General features: G+C 44.0%; 1 protein-coding gene across 3 annotated transcripts in view; it reads right to left on the reverse strand.

Moving 5' to 3' along the window:
- The window catches only part of FGF6 (fibroblast growth factor 6), an 88,335-nt gene that overhangs the window by 16,671 nt on the left and 48,273 nt on the right, over positions 1 to 23,391 (reverse strand). Inside the window, exon 4 of one of the 3 annotated variants that reach the window (XM_068273134.1) lies at positions 8,138 to 8,300. The exons of 1 other annotated variant lie outside the window; for it this stretch is intronic. The gene's annotated coding sequence lies outside the window, so the exon portion shown is untranslated. Of the gene's footprint in view, positions 1 to 8,137; positions 8,301 to 14,789; positions 15,508 to 23,391 lie in introns of those variants that run through there. One more of the 3 variants, XM_068273135.1, reaches the window with a different exon arrangement.

Genomic DNA, 23,391 nt, shown 5'->3' on the forward strand with positions numbered 1-23,391 from the left:
CAGTTGGTCATTGGGTGACTGGGGTTCAAATGCTGGAGAGGGGTGGAGCCACAAACAGCCTATCTGATTTGTTTAATTTCTATGGGAATATACAAATTATTGATGCCAAGGACCCCAAAGCTCACAAACTTTGTCATTGAGTGTTTGAGTGTTAGGGTTAGAAAGTGGGCGGAGCCAACACCAGTCAAATACATACCCGGGCAACGCCGGGTCATCAGTGGGTGGAGACAAATACAAATTTCACTGGGAAAATGTATACTGCAGCCATTCTGTTAATAGCAGGGTTTTTAAACTTTGCACAGTTGGTCACTGGGTGACTGGGATTAATATTCAGAAAAGTGGGTGGAGCCTACAAAAGTGAATCAAACTTCACCTGTTGCTTTTCAAGGGGAATATTTAATTGCTACCATTCTTGAACTGTTAATGGCACAGGCCTCAAACCTGGTACAGTTGGTTATTGGGTGACTGGGGTTCAAATTCAGAAAAGGGGGTGGAGCCACACACAGCCAATCAGATTTGTTTCATTTCAAAGCAGATTATTGATACCAAAGACCGCAAAGCTCACAAACTTGGTCAGTGAGTAATTGTGTGTTAGGGTTAGAAAAAGTAGGCGGAGCTAACACCAGCCAAATACATACCCGGGCAACGCCGGGCAATCAGCTAGTATATATATATATATATATCTTTTTTTAATAACATTGCATTATTTTTTAATAATTGCAGTTTCCACAATACACTCGGCATTTTAAATGATTTCACAGAGCAGGCTATTGACTCTGAATTTTTCTCTGCAGAAAAAACATAAACAAAGTAGAAACAATAAGACAGTTGAGATAAGAGCTTCAAAAGACAGTGCTGTCAACGCAGAGGTCACAGAAGCTCTTTTGTCTAGATAACAACTGAAGTTTCTTCCTGTACTGGAAACAATATGAGACTCATATCTGTGCTAATAATGTTTTATTCCTTAGCTGTATTACACATACAAATCATTATAGCATACCTTTTTTTTCATTTCAGATTCCCTTAGTCTTGTGCACGCTCCCGCACAAGAATACCGCCCCCCATTAGCCCGCTGATCAATGAATGGGAATATAGTTCCCATTCATTGATCACAGTCCCCCACCGAAAAACCGACGGCTTCTTATCAGAGGCCGAAGTATTTCTGATTAAAAAAAAGTTTCCCGTCCTCCTTGTACTTCCTGGAAGCGAGCACTCTCGCTTCCAGAGCTAAAAAGAACAAATCTCACTGTGGCCATCTTGTGGCCAAATAGTAAAACTACATCTACATAATTTTTTTAATAAAATACACCCACATTATTACATTTAAAAGTAACTGTTTTCCTCCCACACTAAAAATTATCCAAATCAAATTTGTAATAAAAAAAAAATGTACAATTAAAAAAATTAAAAAAAAAACATAAATAGTTACCTAAGGGTCTGAACTTTTTTAATAGAATGTGAAGAGGGTATATTATAAACATTTTTTAAATTATAAGCTTGTAAATAGTGACGGACGCAAAATTGAAAAAATACACCTTTATATCCAAATAAAATATTGGCGCCATACATTGTGATAGGGACATAATTTAAATGGTGTAATAACCGGGACAGATGGGCAAATAAAATACATAAGTTTTAATTATGGTACCATGTATTATTTTACAGCTATAATGGCCGAAAACTGAGAAATAATGACTTTTTTCATTTTTTTTTCTTAATATTCCTGTAAAATGCATTTAGAAAAAAATAATTCTTAGCAAAAATGTACCGCCCAAAGAAAGCCTAATTGGTGGTGGAAAAAATAAGATATAGATCAGTTTATTGTGATAAGTAGTGATAAAGTTATTGGAGAATTAATGGGAGGTGAAAAATACCTGTGGGCTGAAATGGTTAAAGTAGCAACCCTAGCAATTTAAAAACAGCTAGCGATTTGTGATTGAGATTTGCAAATGGCTTTCAGTAGTAAAGGACCCTAAGTGGTTGCTGGTGGAACTTGCAGAAGTGTTGGGGCTCGCGGTCACAATCTCGTTTCAATTTCCACCATGCGATCGCGATTCAGCTACTATACTAAGTATAGTAAAGCTTAATTGCATCCAAAATGCGTCAGGACGATGATCGCATATTGACCAAAATCGCATTGCAAACGGATCGCTCTAATGGAAATTGCTGCTGCCTTTTCCATTAGTTTAATGTACATTGCGTTTTGCGATCGGAATAAAATCACAAACCGCAGGGTAGTGGAAAAAGGCCCTTAGGGAATTTTTCCCCTTTGTCTTATGTTGGTAGCGGTTGATATTATTTCATTAGAGAAATGGACAGTAGAGGGCAGTGTAAAATGTAATTGTGAACCTCACGGATTTCTCGCTTGCATGTCTGATAAAGGAGATGAATATTAACCTGCCATAGCCCAAGTCCAGGCAGAAACAAGATTTAAAGAGACCCTGAGATGACTAAAAATAAAAAAATATATACATACCTGGGGCTTCCTCCAGCCCCCTCCGCCTGGATCGCTCGCACGCCGCCGTCCCCAGCCTGAATAATTATTTTATAGCGGTATCCCCCAAAGTCTGAACTGATATCTGGTCCAAACCTGTCAGCTATACTATCTAAAAAACAACAACACATATATAAGTATATAAATAGTTTCTCTACGTACATAACACATGTATTGCACTGTCCACGTTTTTATTTCAGTGAATTTTATGTTGAAAAATAAAGAGAATTCTGTTTCAGGCATTTGCCATCTTAATTCCCTCTGGCTGAAGCCAATATTGATGTCATTTCCTCCCTTACTCTGGGAGGAGGACGGCCAATGCAAACAGACAGTCTTCAGACACTCCAACCACCCACTGAGGGGTGGTTGCATGCGCATGTGCCTGCAATTAATTAGAAGAGGGGGCAGAAATGCACGGAGATTGGCGGCAAATGGCACTGAGAGAGGTGGAGCTATAGTGAACAGCTCTGCCTCTTCCTGCAAGCATATTCTCTGACCGAGTGGGTCGTAGAGAGATAAAAGCTGCTTATCTGGACCAGTGTGTGTGTGTGTGTGTGTGGGGGGGGGGGGGGGGGGGGCGGGAATGCCATGGAAGACAACGTGACTAACACCTAATCATGATATTAATAATATGAAATATTAAAATAAGAAAAAATATAATATTAAGAAAAAAAGATTTCAGATTCTCTTTAAAAAGAAGTAAATATGGCGGCCTTCATATCACTTTTACCCGAGGTGGGCTCATAAAATAAAATAAAGATTATACTGCCTGATCCGCGGGGCTGAGCGGATCAGGTAGCCGCCAAAACCCCAACTCCCTGCCGCTCCTGTTGGCTGCACTGGCCCACTTTCACTTCCGGGACCTCTGGGTCATGACGCCGGAAGGAGAGAGATCTCTCTCTCACAGCAGCATGCAGGGAGGCGGGGGAGTGGCAGGGGGCGTGACCAGGGAGAGAGAGCTGCCCAATGGCAGTTCTGGGAACCCTGCAGGAACGCCCCTAGTGGGTGTTTTGATCAGGGAATCCCTCTCCTCTATTTATCCTCTGAGATAGCGACAAATGTTGTCACTAATTGCAGGGGGCTGTAGCGCGGCGGTGGGGGGGGGGGGGGGGGGGGGGCAGAGAGCAGCGGTGAGGGGACCCAGAAGTATGTCATGAGGCAGAGAACATGCCTCTCTCTCCCATCTGCCCCCCAAAGAAACCGCAGTGGGTTCTCTTTAAGTGTCCTTTAACAGCTGCTGAATAGACTACGGTGGTGAAGGGTTACTAAATCATCCCTTTAAATACTGATACACACAGGTTCTCTGTCTGGACATAATCTGTGCCCCCAGAGTGCCCTCCTGCTCAATAACCTACAGTTAAGTCTATGTAGGCATTAAGTAAGCCAAGGGTCTTATTTATTTGCCATAAATTCCTCCCAATCCTTGTGAGATTCCTTGTCATGAATGTATCTGGATGACCCTTATATTTTTTATTAACTTTTCTTCAATAATAGCACCATCATTTGGACAAACTGCTCTCATTTAAAGCCTCTGGGTTCTGTATGTGATGTTTGCATGATGGTTCCTATCATTGCTGTATTAGTTAGCCTTAATTTTATCACCAAAGTTAGGCATACAAATATCGATTTTGATCACCCAATTGGGCCCCACCAGCCGGCCATCATGCACCCTTTGTGCCCCCAAAGAATTTGAAGCTGAAGCCGCCACTGGTGGGATAGGGGCAGGCAGTTGATCCCTAATCCGTGCACTGTTCTGGGCAGGATGGGGGGTGGGGTAATTGCCTAAGGGGCCCATCCAAATTTTGCCGCCAAAGGAATAAAAATAGCTAAAATGGTTAAAATATATAGAGGAGGTAGTGGTGGACTTATATAACAGCAGCAGGTCTAAATGACACCAAGTGCCTCTGTGACTGAGACCTGCAGCTGTTATATGCTCCTCCTTTATTGCCCGATGAAGCAGGGTCACGCCTGTGAAACGCGTCGCACGATTTACTGGAGTGTGTAAATAAAATTTCTGTGATTTTTCACATCGACAGTACTTTGTGTCTGCTTGGAGGAGGTAAGTCCACCACTACCTCCTCTCTAATTTTTTTTAACCATTTTAACTATTTTTATTCTTTTGTTGCCTCTGTTTGTTTTTCTACAATATCCGAAACCAGTAGTGATGATCGAAATCTGCTAATTACGATGACGCAAAATTATGCGTAAATGTTCACAATTACGCATACACAAAATTAGTAATTCGTAGTTCAATTGACTTTGTGTAATCATTCGTAATTACGCATGAATTGACTCGTAATTTACGCGTAATGTCGTGCCGACTTTGGTGGTGAATGTGATTAGAAAAGCCCGCATACAAGCTATTGCTACCAGTATTGCTACGTATGTTACGGAGAATATTGGGTAGAAGTCAAAAAAATAATTTTTCAAAAAGACCTTGTAGTTTTTGAGAAAAGGGATTTTGAAAATGCAAAGAAAAATGGTTTTTAAACCTAGAAAAATGACAGTTTAAAAAATATTTTTTTTTTTTGTATTTTTAAAATCGATTTTCTCAAAAACAACAAGGACTTTTGTTCTTTTTGTAACTTGTACCCACCATACTTCTTAACATATATATAGCGTATGCGTAATTATGAATGGGAACAATTAATTACGAAATAGTTTACATTATTCCCCTGAAATTTTGCATTACGATTATGATGCGTAATTGCGTATTACTATGCGTAATTACGCATGTGCGTAATTTCTGCTCATCACTAGAAACCACCCTTGGTGAACCCCCTTTTTCTGATCTACAGACAGTGACTTCGTACTCCTGAGTGGGGACAGGTCTAAACGCCCCACCTGCATTTACAGTGGTTGCCTATGAGGTGATTTGTGAGTAGATATCTACTTACTTATATTAATGAGTTCTCTGTGTCCCTTCTTTTGTACTTCCTGACCACTGTTAAGCTACATACACACGAGGGACAATTGTCCCCCGTTGCATGCGCGCACGCGATCAGGGAGCGACAGGGTTTATACCTTGAAGTATATTATTGTGATACCTATGAGGTTCTAAATACTGCATAATACTTTATATAAAAAGGATTGCACAATTTTTGGATTTTTGTGTCAATAAAAGCAATTTTGATATTTTTCTACAGCATAACGTTGTTAGGGTTTTTTAGTCCTCATGGTATTTACTGAGTGTCAAATTTGGGTGTGGTGAACCACTCTTTGTGGGCCGAAACGTTTTTTGGCCCTTCCGTTAAAAAGGACTTCTTTCCAAACTGCTACAGGATAAAAGCAGAAAGCAACCAGATAGCTACAGCTGCAGTGGCTCTCAGTGACTGTAGTATAGGATCTCCTGGTAACCAGCCTCCTGAGCAGGGCTGGTGCCTCTAGGCATGTGCATAGTTTGCCTAGTTCTAAATCCGGCTGTAATATGTACGAACAGAGGCACCAAGCAGAGTAAAACAATGTTCTAAAAATGATAAAAAGAGGGAAGTCGAGGTGGACTTACCTCCCTCTGGTAGTGGACATATACTCAAATGCAGAGTAAAAAATATACAATTTAGTCACAGCTCCATAAAATCGCAATGCGTTTCGCGGTCAACAGTCCCGCTTCATCAGGCAGTACAGGAGCATATAAAACTGGTTCAGGTCCATAAAGCGTGTGAGCTTTATGGACGACAGAGGCGCTCACACGCTTTATGGACCTGAACCAGTTTTATATGCTCCTGTACTGCCTGATGAAGCGGGACTGTTGACTGCGAAACGCGTTGCGATTTTATGGAGCTGTGAATAAATTGTATATTTTTTACTCTGCATTTGAGTATATGTCCACTACCAGAGGGAGGTAAGTCCACCTCGACTTCCCTCTTTTTCTCATTTTTAGAACATTGTTTTACTCTGCTTGGCGCCTCTGTTCGTACATATTTCAGCACGATTAAGTCCACCCCTGGTGGAGGGGTTCTTTCTCCATTTTCCTATCTACAGAGAGCGACTTTTATACCTGAGTGGGGTCAGGTACTAATACTCCCCACCTGCCTGTCAAGTGGTTACCTGATGGTAACCCACCTTTGTGAGTATAAGAACCTTTGGCATTATATTATATTATATATTGAGCTTACCAGACAATATTGCACTATTGGGCTCTTGGTGTCCTCTCTGTTTTGTTTTTACAACTAGTTCTAAATCTAGCTGAGTTGAAGATGACTACCATTATTATTATTCTTATTATTTAGTATTTATATAGCGCTGACATATTACACAGCGCTGTACAATTTATATATATATATATATATGTCACTTAGGCCCGGTTCACATTAGCGGTGGCTATCCGGAATAGCCGTGCCGCAGCCGCACCGGAGCCGCACCGCATGCTGGCCGGACGAAACGGACGCACGGCATAGCAATGTAAGGCTATGCCAGGGTTCACATGCGTCCGTTTCGTCCGGACCGGAGCCGGACCGGATCCGGACTCCGGTGTCCGTTCCAACATGCGCTATTTTTGGGTCCGGCTCCTCCGGCAGCCGTATCCGGGGCGGAGCCGGACTGCACCATCCGGCCAATGGAAACCAATGAGAACCGGAGAGCGCACAACACACTGGCAAAAAATCCGGATGTTCTACCCCACTTCCTATGAGGATTGTTGCGGCGATATTTGCTGGGGACACATGGGCAACCATTTTGGAGTGGAGCAGCACGAGCTGGAGATGTTGGCAGCATGTTGGAGGTGGAGGTGAGTGCTAAACAGCGGAGGGCCTGATTCCACAGGCCCCCCTTCTGCTGACCTCCCAGACCCCAACATTTTTTTTTTTTTTTACGTGACTTTTGCCAAACGGATCCGGATCGCATCCGGATGAACACCTGATGCAACCTGACCGGATCCGGATCGGATCCGGATCAGAACCGTACGGTTCCGATCCGGATCCGGTCCGGATCCGGTCAGGCCATCCGGTCCGTTTGGCTGAAAACCGCAAGTGTGAACCGGGCCTTACTGTCCCTCAAAGGAGCTCACAATCTTCCATATGTCTATATTATGTAGTGTAAGTACTGTAGTCTAGGGCCAGTTTTAGGGGAAGCCAATTAACTTATTCGTATGTTTTTGGAGTGTGGGAGGAAACCGGAGTGCCCGGAGGAAACCCACGCAGACACGGAGAGAACATACAAACTCTTTGCAGATAGTGCCCTGGCTGGGATTCGAACCTGGGACCCAGCGCTGCAAGGCGAGAGAGCTAACCACTACGCCACCGTGCTGCTACCATTGGAAGTACTGGACTACGTAGATCACACCATCAGCTCCCCACTTAAATAATTTTTTGCGATTTTTTTTTTTTTTTTTTTTTTTTTAAGCATCAAAACAAAAGACACACCTGTATACAAAACAAATTTATTGAAGGAATACATGGAACATATGTGCACAGCACATTGGTATAAAAATAAAAGCAAGATATTTTAAAAACAAATGATTGGCTATCTCACTTATAAAACTTACAGTGCAAGGTGGTACTATAAACCATAAAGCACTCTCTACAATGAGGTATATTAGTATTTTTTTAGGCACATCCGTAAGAACTTTTATTGGCTTTTTGTCATGTGCAAGAACTATGGGTTAAAAGTGTGAATCACAAGGTAAAACAGCAGATGCATTTAGGATTTATATATACTTTTTTTTTATTTTAAATTTTAACCAAACTTCAAGGAATTAACTGGTTGTTGCCCTTTAAACTATAGATTCAAAAAAAGACCAATAAGAATGCAATGTGTAATCCTTGAAGAGCCAGGACCGCCCATGAGGTGCCTTGGTGATGTCACTGATCTGCATTTAAAGCAAAACTGAATCAAAAATAAACTCATGATATAATGAATTGTATGTGTAGTACAGCTAAGAAATAGAAAGGTAGTAGCAAAGAATTGTTTTCCAGTACAGGAAGGGCCTGTACACACTGCTGCGCTTGCGTTGCGTTTTTAAAAACGCATGCGTTTTTAAAAACGCAAGGTCTTTTGAAAAAGAATGAAAATCGTGATGACTTGTACACACTGGTGCGATGCGTTTTTAAAAAAACGCAAACACAGTGCCTGCTGCGCTTTTTTAAGCGCAGCGCATGAAAAACGCATTAAAAACGCATGCGCTTGCGTTTTTGCCTGCGTTTTTCAGAAGTCAGTATCCCAGAAGACTCTGCAATCTCCTGATTCCTGTTGAAATGTAAACTAGAAAAAAAACAAAGGATTCTTTAGCCAATCAGCAATTACAAGAAAAACGCAAACGCACAAAAAACGCAGGCAAAAGCGCATGCGTTTTTAAAACTACAGGCACTTTAAAAACGCATGCGCTTGCGTTTTTGCCTGCGTTTTTCAGTGTGTACAGGCCCGAAGAGTTAAACACTTCAGTTGTTGTCTATTCAAAAGAGCTTCTATGAGCTTTTTGACCCACTGGGTCGAATACAGTCCTGTTTTCTGAAGAACTTAAACAGCCAAGAAACAGTGAGCGGCAGCTTGAGATAAGGTTTTACTGCATGAAAGTTCAAAGGGTCATTAGCTCTGCTTTGTTTAAAGCGGACCCAAACCAAACAGTTTTTTAATTCAAAATATTTAGTTGCACCACTCTGACACATACAAAGATAAATAAACACTCCTTCAAACCTATGAGCATTTCAGTGCATGCTTTTCACCCTTCTCTTTTCATAACTAGGGTTATACAGGTGGCAGCCATTAGCAATTCCTCCTTTGCTGGACACCCTCTACTCCACCAGTTTGCCGGATTCTGTCCCGGCAATATGAAAGGAAGGGAGGGGTTTCTCCAATAAATGTAAAATATTTTATATGTGTCATTATTCAGCTGAAAAAAGGCTGCTATTTATTATTATAATTTAGAAAATAGATTTTATTTCTGAAATCTTGTATTTTTTATTTGGGTCCACTTTAATTGCTTAAAAACAGAGTGTGGTTTCTAAACTGAAAATAGGACAGAATGATGCAATGTTAAAAAAACAAAAAGCTATATAACTAAAAAAAGAAATTAGACTTTTCTTTGCTTCTAATGTTTATTCATGACTGATCATTGCCTTGTGGGAGGAGACATCCACTCACCCTCCCTTAACCTGTGGGCATGGCATGGCTGCCACTCCACCTCCCTCTTATTGGGATGTTAGGTGAAGGGGGCGTGGCTAGTAGAGGTAACATGACTCCACCAGGCAGGCTCTTGCAGAGTGTGGGCATAAGCCTGTCTTTCAGAGGTAAAGTAGCAAAATCCGTGTGAGTGATGTGACTGCATTTTTAAAGAGGATCTGTAACATCAAAACATCCCCTGGGGGGGAACTCATCTCGGGTGGGGGAAGCCTCCGGATCCTAATGAGGCTTCCCACGCCGTCCTCCGTCCCTCGGGGGTCTCGCTGCAGCCCTCCGTACAGCGGCGACGTAAATATTTACCTTCCCGGCTCCTGCGCAGGCGCTCTGGTGGCTGTCGGCTCCGAAGTAGGCGGAAATACTCGATCGTCGTCGGGTCTGCTCTACTGCGCAGGCGCAAGTCTCCGGCGCCTGCGCAGTAGAGCGGACCCGACGGAGATCGGGTATTTCCGTCTAGTTCCGAGCCGAAAGCAGTCACAGCGCCCCCGCTGGAGCCAGCAAAGGTAAATATTGAACTGACAGTCGGCTCTGTCGCCGGCTGTTCGGAGGGCTGCAGCGAGACCCCCGTGGGACAGAGGACGGCGTGGGAAGCCTCATTAGGATCCTGAGGCTTCCCCCACCCGAGGTGAGTACCCCCCAGGGGATGTTTTTGATGTTAGAGTCTCTTTAAAGAGAAGCTAAACCAAAGTTAAAAGAAAAAAAAATGTTTCACTTATCTGGCGCTTCTACCAGCCCCCTGCAGCTGACCTGTGCCCACGCTGTCTTAGAATGATGCTCCAGTTGCACTGCACCTGCACTGCCCTGGCTGCGCGCATCCACACTCTCGCTCACCTCGCCATACTGTGCATGCAGAGATTATTTTCCTGCGCATGCACAGGATGGTGACGGCGGCGTGAGCAAGAGCGAGGATGGGTGCAGCCAGGGCTGAGCAAACGCAGTTGCTCAAAAACAAAACTTAGCCGCAGCGTGGGACCGGAGGATCGTTCCAGGATAGCGTCGGCACAGGGCGGCTGCAGGGGGCTGGTAGAAGCACCAGGTAAGTGAAACTCTTTTTTAACTTGTAATTTAGGTTCCCTTTCAGCATTGAAATCCAACTATTGGGTATTCTTAGGAGCATAACTTATACGTTAATCACCTATGTGCAAATTGAGGAGAGTACTAATATTAAAGCAGTACTAACGCAGTATTGCCCCTTTTAATTCGATAACTTTACTGCACCTAGACACCCTATCTGACCACTTTCCGCATTTTCTAGGCTAGAGAGCTGCAAGTGAATCCTGAACAGCACCTAATGTATAGCAGCAGCACACTGCGGAGGCCGCATGCACAAACGCTGTTTTAAATGTACACCTCTGCCTAGCCCCTTTAGGATCATTTCTTGAGATTTATCAATGAAGAATCATGAGATGCTAGAGGGGGTGAGCGAAGCCAATACAGCTGAAAACAGAACACTTCCTAGGTTTGTGTTATAAACTTTACAGCTTTATAGAGAACTGTGACCAGAGGCGCCTTTAAGCACCAGCAGAACAGGCAATTGCCTGGAGAGGAAGATTTATCTAGAGGGCGGCTTTCAGGGGAAAAAAAAGTTTATTTTTCCTGTCCTTAGAGAATGAAAACTAAGGGTGCAGAGAGAAAAAGTTCTGCTCTCTGCACAGTTATTCTAATGAAAGCATTTGCTTAGCCACTGATAAGGAATCATACAAAGTTTTGTTGTAGACAAAAGATTTGTAGACATTCTCTAGTTAGTGTTATCTCGGTATCTCCACTGTGTCTGTTCACTCCTGTCCCGACCCTCCCCATGACCATGACGCCAGGAGAGAGGAAAAGAAAACACAGATCAGAGGAGGGTTGTGTCTTACTGTTTAAGCAGGTAACCACAAGACATGCAAGAACGGACTGGCGGGGAAAGGGGGGACACAGGTTTCCTCGCCTGGAGTGACAAAATGGCTAGAGGCGCCCCTGAGTGGTGCGACATGTGTAACTGCCGCTTCATTCTGGAACGAGTGGGTTTGCCGCGATTCTGTCGGGTTTTTGTCGCAAACTGTTTTTCTCACAGACCCGCCCCCTCACTGACGCCATATACACTCCCTCATTGATGGCCTTTTCACCCACTTTCCATAAGTACTCCCTCACATGGCCGGAATTTCTGGAAAGTCCACCAAGGCCCGGGTCCTGGACGGCAGCTGGCTGAGGGGCGGATGGACATGGAGGAGGTGTTGCTGCATATGGAATACAGAGGTTGCCAATAACGAGCCAACGCAGGGCAGTTTCTAGGCTAAGTTGCACCCAGGGCAAAGGTGTAAAAATTGCGCCCTCTTCCCCCCCACCCCCGTGGACTCGCGAACCCTTACTCTTTAGGGACAGTCACACGGCCACAGGTCACAAGTAGATCTGCCTACTTACTAGTGACCAGCCGCTCATCCAGGAGGAAGCAGAGACCAGGAGAACACACAGGGGAAGAGAGCCTGGAAAGTCGACTCCTCCATGGGAGCCGCTCCCTGACAGCCTGCAGTACCGCTACCAGACACCAGGTGTCATCCTGGAGAAAGCAGAGACCAGGAGAACACACAGGGGAAGAGAGCCCCGGCAAGCCGACTCCTCCATGGGCGCCGCCTCTGACAGCCTGCAGTACCGCTACAGGACACCAGGTGTCATCACGCGGTGGTGACGTGATGATGACTTGACATCTGACGCAGCACTCACTCACCTCCCTGGGATCCGGTGCTGCTTTTCTCCCTTTGTCCTCCGAGTGGCGCTGTAATCCTGTAGTGAGATCGCTGTCTGTCGTCATGCTGATAAAGGGCGATCTCACCCAAGGGATGCAGAGACTCGGCGGACAGGAAGGAGAATGTCTGCCGGCATCTGGATCCCCCGGGAGGTGAGAGAGAATGCCTGTGTGCTATGCTCTGCACAGTTCTGCTGGCGGCTATCACAAGTAATGCTCGGAGTTACCGCTCCTGGCTTATTTTTTCCACCCCGAGCCTGACTCGTGATAAACGCCAAGGAGCTTAATGTTAAAGTGGGTAGCCTAAATAATTTACTGGATTCTACTATATGTCACTACAGGGCCTCTTTAAAGAACCACTGTCGCGAAAAAGTAGGCAGTTAAAATCTGACAGAACCGACAGGTTTTACGCCAGTCCATTTCCTCATGGGGGATTCTAAGGGTTCTCTTTGTTTTCAACAGCATTTCCTGAACAGCAGTTGCAAAGTCTAACTGACAACATAGTGTGCAAGTGATTAGCGAGGCTGGCTGGTATCTTACTATTTTGGCAGTTAAACTGCCGTTCAGGAAATGCTGTTGAAAACAAAGAAAACCCTAAAAATCCCCCATGAGGAGATGGACTGGCTTAAAACCTGTTAGTTCTGCCAGATTTTAACCGCCTACTTTTTTCGTGATAGCGGTCCTTTAATTAATATATTTTCAGTAGCAAGATTTCAAGAACACTCAATTCCCTTCATCAGGTATGATGTTATTGCCATGCCTGAGGAAGTGTTCTGGGCATTCTCGAAAGCTTGTTCTGAAGGTATATACAGTTAGCCAATAAAACTTGCCCACAACACCAGCAGTCATTTCTTTTCAATTGCCACATGAAATGATGCGTTGTGATTGGTTGGCACGTGACGCTCTGGTGATTCTCATGGGATAGCTCTCAGACTTTTATGCTGTGTCATTAGCCACCGCCCACTCCTCTCTGACGCTGTGTCAGTGGGCGTGAGTGAGAATAGGAAGGTTCTGGACCTTTAATAAGGTCAAGCAAAAATATCCGCTGGAACTATCTGTCCAGAAATTTCCTTGACGAAGTGCAACTCACAAAGACCGCGCTGGAATTGACTAATTATGGCCCTGATTCCCGGGAGGCAACTTGTTAATGCAAACCTGACCTTTAACGCCAGCTGTATATTTTTAGGAGGTCTAAATAGGTTCGGCGTAGAAGGTGGGCCCGAGGTGGCGGAGAGACCCGGGGAGGCCTGGCACAGCGAGAGGCAAGGAAAGACTGCAGCTGGAAATAAAGTTTATATATATTTATATATATGTACACCTCGTACGGGGCTTCTACGCTCACAGCTATGAATATAAGCTCCCCCCACCCCCCAGCGCGAGATCGTCCCGATAAAGAATTCTGCGAAGCATTATAAATAAAAGTATTCCCTAATTAGCTCAGTCATTGCCATTCATTTTTAAAGGACAGCTGAAGCGAAAGGGACATGGAGGCTGCCATATTTATTTCCTTTTAAGCAATACCAGTTGCCTGGCTGTCCTGCTGATCCTCTGCCTCAAATACTTTTAGCCATAGGCCCTGAACAAGCATGCAGCAGATCAGGTGCTTCTGATGTTATTGTCAGATCCGACAAGGTTAGCTGCATGCTTGTTTCTGGTGTGATTAAGACACTACTGCAGCCAAATAGATCAGCAGGGTTGCCCGGCAAGCAACTGGTATTACTTAAAAGGAAATAAATATGGCAGCCTCCATATACGTGTCACTTTAGGTTCCCTTTAAACACTCCTTTTTTCCCCTTGCTGTCAACCTACTTTGAAAGACTGATAAAAACAGCCTGTTCTGCACCCGTTATGACTCTACACTGTGGCATGAGTTGAAGGAGAATTAAAGCGATACTTAAAGAGAAACTCCAGTGAAAGTAATGTAATAAAAAGTGCTTCATTTTTACAATAATTATGTATAAATGATTTAGTCATTGTTTGCCCATTCAAAATCTTTTAAATCCCTGATTTACATTCTGACATTTATCACACAGTGACATTTTTACTGCTGGCAGGTGATGTAGCTGCTGCATGCTTTTTTGGCAGTTGGAAACAGCTGTAAACAGCTATTTCCCACAATGCAGCAAGGTTCACAGACAGGAAACTGCCAGGAGTACCACGGTGCTCAGAGTTTCACCACAATATCAGCCACACAGCGCCCCCTGATGGTCTGTTTGTGAAAAGGAATAGATTTCTCATGTAAAAGGGGGTATCAGCTACTGATTGGAATAAAGTTCAATTCTTGGTCGGAGTTTCTCTTTGAGCCAACTGGGGAAAAAAGAGTTTTCTTTATAAAGAACTAGTTAAAAAGGCCCGCCCGTTAAACGGGCGCAAAACTACGGCCGGCCAAACACCCTCCCCCCCCAATAGCTTTGTCCAAAGTATATGCACACAGGGAGATGCTGCTTGCTTGGCAGTTCGAAAAAGCGGTTATTTCCCACAATGCAATGAGGTTCACAGACAAGAAACTGTCAGGTCTGGAAACAGGGATGCAGAGACACAGGGGTTTTATTATATAGGATAAAGGCCTTGCTGAGAATCCCCCATGAAGAGATGGACTAGCCCAAAACCTGTCGGTAATGTCAGATTTCTACTACCTACTGTGAGTGACAGCAACATAGGAGAAAAGTAGAGTATGGCTCATTTTTAGATTTCTCTTTTCCTTGAAATGTAAAAAGTATCCTGTATGTTATTCCAGGTAATGTACTATGTGTGTGCCAAATTTCATTCACATCCGTTCAGCCATTGTTGTGTGATCGAGTAACAAACATCCAAACTTTCCCATTTAGAATATTAGTATATATATATCGGCTTTATGAATGAATACAGCACAGGAGGCCACTTGGTGTTCCCGTACTGTCCGGCCTCTCGGTTCAGAATCCACACCTGCTGTGTTGTGGGAATTCCCAGGATTCCTCTCTGAGTGAGGACATGCCACCGAAAGAGACGTGTTGCATTTTCTTTCCTCTTGTGAACGTTTGAGTTTGTTCCTCACTCACGGAGCAGCGAGAGCGGCCCAACGTGACCCCAGCACAGCGAGATAGAGCAGCTATTTCTGCCATTCCTAGGCCCCCCTCCCGGTGAGACAATGGAAACAGTAGGGTGTCACAATCCAGAAGAGGGTCATTATTCTGATCTATGAAAACACAAATAATAGCAGAACTGTTTGCCCAGAGACCAATCGGGGCATATCTACAGAAGAATGATTCACACCATGCCACAAACTTGTAAAAAAAAGTTGTAAGTTGTTAAAGAGGAGCTGTCACTCAGCCTATCTCAGAAAAACAAAACACATATATAAGTAGATAAATATTTGCTCTACTTACATAACATATGTATTGCACGTTTTGATTTTAGTGATTTTTCTACAGTAAAAAAAGAGAAAATCCTTCTTAGCATTTCCCATTTTAACTGTGGCTATTTTGAAGCCAATCCTGATGTTATTTCCTCCCTTACTCTCCTCTGCTTGATTTCCACGCCCCTCACTATAGAGAGTGCATTGTCTCAGCATGAGAAATATTGGCCAATCAGAGAGGAACAGAGGTGTGGGAGGGGAAAACAGGAGGGAAAATGGCTTCAGCCAATCAGGCTGCATTGGTTAAGTCTGAGGGGAAGTATAGAAGCAAAAAAGGACAACCCAGCATGCCCTGCAACTTTCTTTTTGTGTACCAAATTTTCTGTGTACCAAATAAGAGTCAGGTAAACTGGGGAATGATCATTTATCAACAAGAAAAGTAATAGTGATTGTAACTTTTGGATTGCCTGGTTAGCATCCTTATTACTTGTTTACCAGATAGAAATAAAGATTTGATTTTCGAATGTATGCCCGACAGTTATACTTTATGGTCATAACCCAGACATCGGAATACCCACTAGCATGTTCCCGACTAATCATAGTCCTGACTGTATGAGTACTCAGGAAGAATGGTGTGATCCAGGGGGCGTGACTAGAGGGGGGCAGCCCTGTCAACTGCAGTGGGGCCCAGTGGTGTGGGAGGGGCCAACGTCTAATCTTCCCTTTCTCTGGTACTCCAGATCAGGTGTTTTTGTGGCTTCACATGTAATGGGTGTGAAAATTCTGATGGTCACGCTTGTTTTATGAGCCTTGTGAGATGGACTCCCAGGCAGTGAGGGTCACCAAGGGAGGAAAGGGAAGGGGTGTGAAGATTGGGGGGGGGGGGGGCAGGATTTGTAGATAGGCCCCTGGTGCGATCAGTTTGATCAGCTGACAGATTAAATAAAGCTCTGATTTCTTGTGAGTGAATTCCTGAGTTAGCACATGATCCTGACCACCAAATCAGAGCAGTCGAAATCTATCATGTGACCAAACTGATGATGTGCTACCCCATGAGTTGTCAAAGACATGTGCATCCCTAGCCATGAACTCTCTCAGTGGTGAAGCTGGAGGATCAGCATGCCAGGAAGTGAACAAGCAAACAAGCAGCTTCAATATGTGTTCAACAAAGGCGGCATATTTATTACCCTCATGGAAGGTGCAGGAGCAAGGGTCAACCACCAGGCAACCTAAGCAGGTGCCTGGGGCCGAGTCAATATCAAGGGGCCCACCAGCCACCTTCTCTAACCTCTCTCCACTTAGATTACCAAAAAGACCACCGGGGGGAGGGATCAACTACCTTGCCTAGGACCGCATTACATCATTACATACTAAAGTAAAGGTGCCGTTAAGTTATTCTTTTTAGAAGTGGGTTGAAAAATATAGTGCTATGAACTGTAATTTATAGAGCTATGACCCATAGTGTTGATCCCAGAGGATCAACCCAGTGATGTTGATCCAGGGATTTTATCTGATTGCCATCTGGAGTCGGGAAGGGATTTTTTCCCTTTTGGGGATAATTGGACCATGCCTTGTAAGGGTTTTTCGCCTTCCTCTGGATCAACAGTGATATGTGAGGGAGCAGGCTGGTGTTGTACTTTGTTCTCTGGTTGAACTCGATGGACGTATGTCAACCTAAATAACTATGTAACTATGTAACATAGTGATCCAAAAAGTGCTAGAACTCAAACTATCTATGGGCATATTGGTTGCAAGGAAACCACTCACAACCCAACTCTCCAGCCAAAGGCTCTTTCCAACTCAAGGTGTGGGGTCCAGGAAGTGCAACCCAGGCAGACAGGCGTAGGATGGAAAGCCCCACAACTTGATGAGTTGACTAATAGAAATACTGTTTATTTCAGCATGGTGAAAGGTACAAAAACATGGCGTAACTAGAACTTATTACCCACCCCACCTTCAGCAGAGCTATGATCCACAGCATTCACACCCCTTCCCGTGATGACACCCATGGTTAGGGCTTCCATTTGCCAGGAGTGATATACAAATGTGGCCACCATAACCCCCTTCCCCTCTCATGAAAGTGTGCCCACCATGCTTGTCTCCAACCATAACAAGTGTGGACATCAAGCCTCCCTCCACCCATAACAGGTGTGGCCACCATGCCTTTCTCTATCCATAATAGGTGTGGCCAGCATGCCTTCCTCCACCCATAATAAGTGTGGACATCAAGTTTCCCTCCACCCATAATAAGTGTCACCACCAGGACTTCCTCCACCTATAACTCTGCAGCCACCATGACTTCCTCCAACCATAACAAGTGTGGCCGCCATGCCTTCCTCCACCCATAACTGTGTGGCCACATGACTTCTTCCAACAATAAAAAAGTGTGGACATTATTACTTCCTCCAACCATAACAAGTGCTGCCACCATGACTCTATCCAACCGTAACAAGTGTGGCCTACATGACTTCCTCCAACCACAACAAGTGTGGCCACCATGACTCTCTCCAACCATAACAAGTGTGGCCACCATGATCTCCTCCCCACCCGTAATAAGTGCAGCCACCATGACTCTCTCCAACCATAAAAAGTGTGGTCACCATGACTCTCTTCAACCACAACAAGTGTGGCCACCATGACCCCCCTCCACCCTTAACACGTGTGGCCACCATGACCCCCTCCCCACCCATAACAAGTGTGGCCACCATGCCTCCCTCCACCCATAACTGTGTAGCCACCATGACTTCTTCGAACAATAAAAAAGTGTAGACATTATTACTTCCTCCACCGATAACAAGGGTGGCCATCATGACTCCCTCCAACTATAACAAGTGTGGCCACCATGACTCTCTCCGACCATAACAGGTGTGGCCACCATGCCTTCCTCCACCCATAACTGTGTGGCCATCATGACTTCTTCGAACAATAAAAAAGTGTAGACATTATTACTTCCTCCACCGATAACAAGGGTGGCCACCATGACTCCCTCCAACTATAACAAGTGTGGCCACCATGACTCTCTCCGACCATAACAGGTGTGGCCACCATGCCTTCCTCCACCCATAACTGTGTGGCCATCATGACTTCTTTAAACAATAAAAAGTGTAGACATTATTACTTCTTCCACCCATAACAAGTGTGGCCATCATGACTCTTCCCACCCATAACAAGTGTGGCCACCATGACCCCCTCCCCACCCATAACAAGTGTGGCCACCATGATCCCCTCCCCACCGATAACAAGTGTGGCCACAATGACCCCCTCCCCACCCATATCAAGTGTGGCCACCATATCTTCCTCCACCTATAACAAGTGTGACCACCATGACTCTATCCAACAATAACAAGTGTGGCCTCCATGCCTTCCTCCACTCATAACTATGTGGCCACCAGGAATTCCTCCAACCATAACAAGTGTGGCTTCCATGCCTTCCTCCACCCATAATTGTGTGGCCACCATGACTCTCCAACCATAACAAGTGTGGCCACCATGCCTTCCTCCACCCATAACTGTGTGGCCACCATGACTCTCTCCAACCATAACAAGTGTGGCCACCGTGACTCTATCCAACAATAACAAGTGTGACCACCATGCCTCCCTCCCCCATAATTGTGTAGCCACCATGACTTCTTCCAACAATAAAAAAGTGTAGACATTATTACTTCCTGCAACCATAACAAGTGTAACCATCATGACTCCCTCCAACCGTAATAAGTGTGGCCACCATGACTCTCTCCAGCCATAACACGTGTGGCCATCATGCCTTCCTCCACCCATAACTGTGTGGCCATCATGACTTCTTTCAACGATAAAAAGTGTAGACATTATTACTTCCTTCTCCCATAACAGTGTGGCCACCATGACTCTATTCAACCATAACAAGTCTGGCCACCATGACTATCTCCAACCATAACAGGTGTGACCACCATCACTCTATCCAACCATAACAAGTGTGGCCAACATGACTTTATCCAAACATAACAAGTGTGGCCTCCATGCCTTCCTCCACCAACAAATGTGTGGCCACCAGGACTTCCTCCAACCATTGCAAGTGTGGACATCATGACTCCCTCCACCCATAACAGTGTGGCCAAAGTGACTCTATCCAACCATAACAAGTGTGGCCACCATGCCTTCCTCCACTCATAACAGTGTGGCCACCATGTCTACATCCAACCATAATAAGTGTGGCCACCATGCCTTCCTCCACTCATAACAGTGTGGCCATCATGACTATCTCCAACCATAACAAGTGTGTCCACCATGACTTCCTCCAGCCATACCACAATGTCTTCCAACCATAAGTGTGGACATCATGACTCCCTCCAACAATAGCAAGTGTGGCCACCATGACTTCCTTAAACCATTAGAAGTGTGGCCACAACAATGTGATCAGTTCCTGCTTTAGCCTACAAGAGTAGCAGAAGCAACACATGATCATAACCAGCAAGTTAGATCCGCACAAACCTATCACGTGACCAAACCGATCACATGCTTCTCCATGAGTTACGCTACACTCGAGTAACTCCAATCCTAAACCAGAGGTAGTGTCCCAGATGAGTCGCATGGAATTCCCATATCCTACAAAATTAAAGTACATGGCGGGAATTTGCTTACAAATAATGCAGAGTAATTACTAAGTAAGCTATTTAGTGCTAAAATTAGATTTATTAATACCGAAAGCAGGCGCGGTCCCACAGGCAATATGCCTAGAGGGCCTCATGGGAAATCCCGCCCTGCTCAGAGGCATGAGGGTCAGAAGCAGATGGAAGAGGGCTTAGCTGAACTTCCAAGAGAGGAAGTCACCAGAGCTTCATTAGCGGTCACAGCCAAGCCAGTGTCATTCAAACAAGAATCAAACGTTCATTAGTAACATTTCAAATGTTTCCGGTAAAACGATATCAAGGATTTTTTTTTTTTAATATCCACCAATGAAATGGTTTTCAGAAATATCTCTGTACATTGCACGGCTGAATAGAAGGAAGGGGGAGGAGTTTGAATGCTGTTCCTTGTCATGTGACCAGGATTCAGCTACATTTTAACAGGTGAGAATATTTGGCAACCCGAGGAGGCATTTACTACCAATACAGGTTTAACACTTACTATAGTCGATAAGCAATGAAAGTATTTGGAATTCTTTTGACCTTATGACCTTTTACATGCTCTGGGGAGAATGCCTCGCTCGTTCCTCGCTATGCTGTACAAGGAAGAGGTGTCCCCATGCTCAATGAGATGTTTACAGCTGACAATGCCATCTTACGACTCTATTTCAGGAGTTTTACTTCTCTCCTCCCTTCAGAACTCCTCCCCCCCATTGTACTTAACTTATACTATAAGGGCTTTCCCAAGGAGCTGTATCGTCCACAAGGCGACCTAGGCAGGTGCCTGGGGCCTAGTGCCCAACAGTCATTTTCTTTGACCACTTTTCACCTCAGATTACCAAAAGGACCATACAGATGAGTCATCGCTACAACCTTGCCTAGAGCCTGTAATGGATTGCGGAGATGCCGCCGCGCGGTCTGGCGGTGGAGTGGCTGTCTCCGCGTTCAGACCGGTGGTTTCCGCACAGCAGCATGCGTCTGGTTTGTCTGAGCCTTCTAGTGCACACAGATGGAAAGCTACGCGCGCGCTGGGAGGCAGGACCTTTATGCCAATAGGAGAGGGATCAGCTGATCATAGGAGCTAATTGATTACTTTCTGTTTGAAATAACTTGTAAGCGCCCTGCAATTAGAAAAGAACCAAAAAGTAGGTGAAAAAGTATTTTCTTTCTTGTTGGTGGTATGAAAGGCATTTTATTGACAAGATGTAAACATTGTTTTTTGAAGAAAACATAAGAGAAGAGGGCCCATATGCAAATAACTTTTTCTCCTGAGTTTACTCCTAGGAGATAATTTTCACTTTGTATTTAAAATATATATTTTTTGGCACTTTGCAGTTATAAAAGGACCAACAAGCCGGTGAAAAAGAGCTATCAAAAATTATTTATTGCAAATAGATGAATTTAGGAACAAAAGGTCCAGAACTGAGGATTCTAAAAAAAATATTTTTTACCTGCCTTTAATTTTTTTTGCACAGCAAAATACATACCTCCTTATAAAGAAAAAAATTATAACCAAAACCACAACCACATCAACAGTCAGTCTCTACAAATAGCGGTGGAAGAAAAAAGGAGAAAAATAAAATGACTGTTCCAGACAAATTAAACCATAGTCAAAAAGTACAGCATAGTTTAATAAACTGGACCCCCCCCCCCAAAAAAAAAACAAAAAACACTAATATATATATATATATATATATATATATATATATATATATATATATATATATATATATATATATATATATATATAACGAAGTACAAAATATTTCTCAGTTTTTATTTAAATTTGAGCAAAAAAAGTGTCCAGTCCAAAATTATTCATGTCCTTCACAAACTGTCACAGTCTGTGGGAAAATCCAAAGTTCTATTCCATACCAAATAGTCCAAGCTGTTCTAAAGCATCTTATTTACCCTGATTAATTGGGAACAGCTGTTTTAATCAATTCAACAGGTGAAAAACAGCAGCTCTCTGCAGTTGGTTTGCGGACAGTCATGGCTAAGACAAAGGACCTCAGTGAGGACCTGCGGCTGCACATTGTGGCTGCTCACAAGTCAGAAAAGGGCTACCAGGCCATTTCTAAATGTTTTCCAGTTCCAGTGGCTACTGTGCAAAGCATTATTAAAAAATACAAGATGTTCTGCACTGCGGAAAATCTCAGAAGATGTGGACGGAAGCCAAAAGTGACATCTTTTTTAAATCGGGCCTAGCCAATAGATCCATATTAATCCTTGCACTGAAGCATTGAGGAGGATCAGCCAGTCCATGTTGGATTATTGTGGCTCTGTAATATTAACAAGCTGACACATCATTGCATTCCAGAGGTTCCGGAGGTGTGTTTAGCTATCAGGGACAACAAAGGGACAATTTGCATATTAAGCAGTGATGCATTGTTGGACTCCTACCAGCCAATCAGATCATCTGAGGAACCGATCATTTGCTTTTTTAGGAATTCTGCTGTCTCATTTAGAAGCAAAAAAAACTTTTTGGTTCAGGACAGTAACTCCTTACTAACATATTTTCTGTCAATAATAACATGCATTGTGGTTTGCTAGCCCCAACTTCCTGGATGAGTTATTTGGGGAATTTTTGCTTAAAGAGGAACTCCAGCCTAAACAAACATACTGTCATTAAGTTACATTAGTTATGTTAATTAATAGATAGGTAATATAATCTCTTACCCACCCTGTTTATAAAAGAACAGGCAAATGTTTGTGATTTCATGATGGCAGCCATCTTTGTGGTTGAAAGGAGGTGACAGGGAGCATGAGACACAGTTCCAACTGTCCTGTGTGCTGATCACCCCCTCCCAGCTGCTAGGCAACGTGAACAACAACATAGGAAATCCCATCATGCTTTGTACAGCATCAGGGAAAAAAAGCCCGGGCAGTTTTCTTTGATGGGTGGAGCTTAGCTAAAAATGCAGCTAAAAAATGACGCTTTGGTAAGAAAAACAAAGTTCTGATGCTGTGAAACTGTTAAAGAAACACCAAGCCTTTTCAGTTCTGCTGAGTAGATTTTTAGTCCGGAGGTTCACTTTAATTATGGCAGTGGCTGGATAGTGTACTGGTCAAGGGCTCTGCCTCTGACAACAGGGGACCAGGGATCAAATCTCAGCTCTTCCTG

This window comes from Hyperolius riggenbachi, chromosome 3 (genome assembly GCF_040937935.1).
Source record: "Hyperolius riggenbachi isolate aHypRig1 chromosome 3, aHypRig1.pri, whole genome shotgun sequence".
Taxonomy (NCBI): Eukaryota; Metazoa; Chordata; class Amphibia; order Anura; family Hyperoliidae; genus Hyperolius; species Hyperolius riggenbachi.